Below are 6,000 nucleotides of genomic sequence, written 5' to 3'. Positions count from 1 at the left end.
CAGTAGTTCTCAAGAGGGTAGCACACTTTGAAAAGCGTGTGATATGAAGAAGTTAGGCCTATCTGAACCTTGGATGCTGTCTCATCTCTTGCTGGAGGTAGCTGTACAAATTTTTCTTTTTATACTTCTTGAATATATTTTATGACCTATGGACTGCCCTTCCTTTCCCGCTCCATCTTGGCAGAAAGCAAGGAAGCAGCTACAAAGCAACAGCACTGACATCTCATTCCAGAACAGGAAGCTGTTATTTGGATGTAACTGGAAGCAGTGCTATTTGTCCTTGGTTGAAGATTGATTTTGAGTCCCTAATGAAAACACAGTGATAAGGAATCATGCTGATTTTGGTGGTAGGCAGCCCGAGTGAAGGGCTTGTTAGGTACCTGGTCTATGAGGCGAAGGAGTGAGGAGGAGCTGAAAATGAGCATCTTTGTTTAAAATGCATCTGTTTCTTTTCCACAGCCACGTTTTTCAAGTGCAAAAGGTATCAGCTTCTTTTAGAGTTGTGAGTTGGAGGAAGCTGTGCCTGCTGCTAGCAGTAAATGACTTACTTAATGGGAAGAATGTTTGCAGAGCCTGGAAAGAACAGCTGCTTTTTTAAGTAAAAAAACCCCAAAACAACAAACCCAACAAAAAACCAAAAACCAAAACCCCCAACCCTATAATATTTCAAAACTGTAGCATGATTGGGATTTTTTTTTTAAGGCCTGGATGAAAGGAAATTAGTAATGTGTAGGGGGTGCTGAGTGGTCCAGGCACCTCACCTGTTTTATTCCTAGCTGTAGAGGGAATTCAAAGTTTGACACCAGATGTAAAGCAAACCCAGAGCTGCATGAACTACTAGCCAGCTTCCTTCAGCAACATTAATTTACAGTCTCATGAGAGAGCACTTTGGTTTGCTGCCAGTTTTGACTTCAAGCAGAAGTGTCGGAGGACAGAGCAGTGCAGGCAGTGGTCCCTTTCAGGCCACGGCATCTGGGCACTGGAGCAGACAGCCCAGGCTCCTGGCCGGGCTCCGATGCAAACATTACAGAGCACGTCTGTGCCCCAGCTCCCTGCTGAAAGCAGCATTAATTATCCTGCAGCTCCGGGGCTCTGCACCGCCTGCCTGGGCTCTTACAGGGTGCTGGCATCTTTACGCTGTGGAAGGGGGCTTGCCAAAACTCGTGTCTGAGGCTGGCTGACGTGTTCGGCATTGCTGGCCCTGCCGGTGGGTTCCTGGGTTGCTGGGAGCAGGGCAGTGGAGGTGGTGCAGGCCAGGAAGAGGAGCTGTTTAGCCAAAGTGTCTTTGGTTTGCCCTTGGGAAAACAAATGCAGTGCTGTGGGATGACATAGTAAGAGGTAGGAACGTGTGATGCCTCTCAGCTTTTCTCAGTGATACTGTCTTGCCTGTTAGGGTGTTTTATGTGCCTCATGGATTCACTTCCCAAACTTTTGCTGTTTTCCTTTCCTTTCTTTTCAAACTATGCAGTCATATGTGGATATCCCATCCCTGGAAGTGTTTGAGGCCAGAATCTATGTGGAATCTCATCTCGTGAAGGTGTCCCTGCCCATGGCAGCGGGGTGGACTAGGTGATCTTTGGAGGTCCCTCCCTACCCAAATCATTCTATGATTCTGTGCAAGACTGAGCAGTTTGAATGCTAAGCATTCATGCTCGGGCAACTGGAGGTGTATGTTGTCACTCTAGAGACTTGGAGGATTGAACCCAGAAGAAAGCAAGAGGCTTTTTGACAAATTACTTGTTTTCAGTGTTTGTTTTGAATAAACTTTTAGTAAATTAGGGGTGATTTCTTCCACTGCAGCAGTAATGTACAGTCTACTTTTTTTGTTTGTTTTTTTTCTGAACACAGCATTTTCTCTTTTCACACTTTCTAATGTAGTTGCCCCAACAAAGACAATGATTAAGAGTCTATAAAAGCTATTGCCACACTAGTAGGTAGAACTGCATGCATTGACTTTTTATGTGTTTGCATCAGATATGCTCATCAGTTCATAAAACTGATTATTATGGGTCAGTGGAACAATGAATCCAATTTGGGATTCATGATAATTGACTAGAAGAATGTTTTTTGAAAGATTATGAAGTAGTTCTATGGCATGCATTTATGTAATTTCATTATACAAAGTGCTTCTCCAGTGTAAGCTCTCCCCTGCTGGGTCAAGTTGACCAAATTTTTCCCCACTACTGTAAGTAAACTTCCTGCAACAGGGCTTTTTGGTGAATGGATATGGTGGATTGACCCTGGCTGGATGCCAGGTGCCTGCCAAAGCCACTCTATCACTCTCCTCAGCTAGGCAGCAGAGAGAAAATATCATTAAAGGTTCCTGGCTTGAGATTAAGGGCAGGTAGAGATCACTTACCAATTACCAGCATGCAAAACACACCTGACTTGGGGAAATTAGTTTAATTTATTGCCAATCAAATCAGGTTAGGATAATGAGTAATAAAACCAAACCTTAAAAACATTTTTCCCCCAACCCCTCCCTTCTTCCTGAGCTCAACTTCACTCCTGATTTTCTCTACTTTCTTCCCCCTGAGCAGTGTAGAGGAACTGCTGTTAGGAGTTGTAGTCATTTCATCACATGTTGTCTCTTTCACTTTTCCTCCTCATGTGGAGGACTCTTCCCCTGCTCCAGGATGGGGCCCCTCCCACAGGAGACAGTCCTCTCCAGTGTGGGTTCTTCCCAAGGGCTGCAGTTCTTCACAAACTGCTCCAGCGTGGATCCCTTTCACAGGGTGCAGTCCTTCAGGAACAGGCTACTCTAGCATGAGTTCCCCCAAGTGACAAGTGACAAGTCTTTCCAGCAAACCTCATGGGCTCCTCTCTCCATGGGTCTGCAGGTTCTGCCAGCACGGGCTTCCATGGGGTCACAGACTCCTTTGTGCATCCATCTCCCTGATGTTCTCCATGGTCTGCAGGTGAATCTCTGCTCCACCGTGGACCTCCATGAGCTGCAGGATCACAGCTGCTTCATCATGGTCTGCATCAGGGGCTGCAGGAGAATCTCTGCTCCAGTGTCTGGAGCACCTCCTTCCCTTTCCTTCCTTCTTCATAGACCTTGGTGTCTGCAAGGCTGTTTCTCTCACATATTCTTATTGCTCTCTCCAGCTGCAATTGTGTGGTTTTCCTCGATCCCTTTCTTAAATAAGTTATCTCAGAGCTGGTGCCCTCGTTGCTGCTGGGCTCAGCCTTGGTCAGCAGTGGGTCCATCCTGGTGCCAGTGGATACTGGCTGTAATGGACATGGGGGAAGCTTCTGGCAGCTCTCACATAAACAGCCTTGTAGCCCCACAGCTACCAAAACCTTGCCATATAAACATGATACAATGGGATAAAGCTGTGCTATTCTACCTAGATGGTGCAGAGATCAGGTGTCATTCATCCCTCTACAGCCTCTTAGCACGCTGTGTATCTGCTTTGGCAGAAATGTGTCTCTCCATCCTGGTGGTCTACCAATACAGAGACCTCCATGGTGCTCATGCTCACAGTAGCACAGCCTGAAACATGCACTTTGGACATTATTTTTAATAATCCATGAGCAGTGTTATCCACATATATTGCACCTTGTCTCCCAAAAGGGTCTTTTGTGTTACCAGAGGGGTAAGAAGAGTAATAATCTAGAAGTCACAGGTAGGAAAGGGAAAAGTTTACTTGCAGATTTTGAGGATCGGCAGATTTTTCGGAGTGGGAGTGTACAGGTGGGGAGAGATTTAAACAGATACACAACTCAAGGATATCATTAATTAGGGCATTGGACAGCATGTCTCACCACAGAGAGACAGAGGCAGAGAAGTGCCTGTAGCTTTTCAGGTGGACAAAGAAAGGGAAGGAGGCTCTTTTTCCATCTCATCTCCAAACAGATTGGCTGACTTTTGTCTCTGTCACCTGTGACTTTATAAAGGTTCACATCAGTACTGTCTGCTCCAAATGGACACTTGCAGCTGTATGACCAGGACCTCCTCTGAGTCCAAATTTTCACCACAATCAAGGCACTGCATTCCCACTATTGTGGTTGTGCTTGTAATAAGAGTTCTGGAGGACACATGCAGAAGAAGACAGGCTGATGTCTTTCTCTCAGTACATTTGAGTTGCATAGGTCAGTACCAGAATAGGTATTCCCACTGGACAGAGACATCTTCCAGGTGAACTAATCCAGAAGCACTCTTCAGTACATTGCAGGATAGCAAGGAGTGTGTCTGCACCTTTAGAAGTCTTACAAACAAAGATAAGATGCACATGTTTTTAACTGACATGTATTCATCCTCATGAGATTTCAGAGATCTAAATTTTCAGTACTCGTGGTCAATTGTAGTGGGGAGCAGTGAACTACAGCCTATGATGGGACACTTAGAGCTGCTTTGTTGTTTGTCCATCTGTGCAAATCAGTTTCTTGCAGTGCACAAATCTTGACTCCACTGTCTTTTGCCCAGAGTAACATGTCCTCAGAGGCAGTTCTGGACACCAAAAGTCAGTTCCAAGCAGAAGGCTAGCTCCTCCTAGGGTCACTTGTTACGGGAAACTTAAACGCCATGCAGCTGGTACCCAACCATTCATAGTGGAATGAACTTCACTTTCACTCCCATTAAATATTTACCTATTGAGGGGGACAAAAGCAGGAGCTACAGGTACTATGGGATGGAGAGTCTGCTGCTGCAGAGGGACAACTGCACGCTGCTGCTCATGCAGCTTCAGAGGAGACTTACAGTGTTTGAAACCACTCCGTAATGCTTTGAGAAGGGAGCTTTCTGGTTTTTGCCCAGCAAAACTTCTTTTTTTAGACAGCTAAAACCCACCTTAGTTATCAGGTCTAATGTTTATTTTGTCTTCATCCAGACCTCTTCCGTTCTCCCCATCTGCTGACTGTGCTTGGTCCTGGTGGTAAGGTAAGCATTTAATCCCAGGTGCTGATCTGTTAGCTTTTAAGAAAAATTAGAGTTACCTGACTGGGCAGAAAGAGAAGAATCCCTGAACTAATTTACCTGGTTTTGCTGAACTGACTGTGAAAACTTAATTCCATCTTCCTTTGTTAGGTTTTAGCTAGAAAAAAAATGCAGCTCTGGGGCTGCTCTCCTCCAAATCCTTGTCTTCTTTTTTCACAAAATAATGGCAGAGAGAAATGGGAGTACTTGCCCTACTGCAATGTGGTTTTCCTTCCACCTTGCAAAGGTTTAGTAATCTTGCTCTCTGCTGGACAGTTAAATCCCAGAGCCCAGAGGACAGAGTCCATGCATTGCATTCTGTTGCCCTTGCTGCTTCTTTCAGTTTCAGGCTACTTTCACCTTCTCTGTCTTCATGAATGCAGACAGAGGGGTAAATGTTTTGAACATGCGCCTGAATTGTGCTTGAAAATCATTAAACTGTGAACTTCAGGCACTCATAAAAAGTGCATCCATGACAGCTCAGTGCACATATGTGGCTGCAGAACCCATTCAAGAAGCTGGGTAAATTCTTAAAGTAGTTAAATACTCATTAGCTGAACACATTTATCTATGTTCTACCTGAGTTAAAGCCACAGAAGGTCAGAGGCAAACCCTGTGAATCAAGGGCCAGTTAACATGAGCTTGTAAGAAGCAAAATATCGAAACACTTTTTGGAAACCAGTCATAACCGTAGGAAAACTTCAGCAGCAACAAAAATACAGTAGTTTCACGACCATAAGGTGCACCGGACTATAAGGCGCACTTTTTTTTTGCAGCGAGGCTCCGCCCCCAGCTCCCCCCGCGTGGTTTCTGGCCGAGGCCCTGCCTCAACCCGGCAGCCATGGGCCCCGGGGCCTGCCTGTACCTGGCAGGGGCGGTGCTGTGGGCCCCCAGGCCCGCCTGTACCCAGTGGGGCCGGGGCATGCCCGCCGCTGCTCCGTGCCGCCTCTCCGGGGCCGGGCTATGGCCGCCGCCCCTCCGTGCCGCCTCTCCGGGGCCGGGCTATGGCCGCCGCCCCTCTGTGCCCCTTCCACGTGGCCAGGGCGTGCCTACAGAGGGGCCATCCCGCCTGCATGGGGCCA

Source organism: Catharus ustulatus, chromosome 1, assembly GCF_009819885.2.
Source record: "Catharus ustulatus isolate bCatUst1 chromosome 1, bCatUst1.pri.v2, whole genome shotgun sequence".
Taxonomy (NCBI): Eukaryota; Metazoa; Chordata; class Aves; order Passeriformes; family Turdidae; genus Catharus; species Catharus ustulatus.
This window is presented reverse-complemented; position numbering follows the sequence as displayed.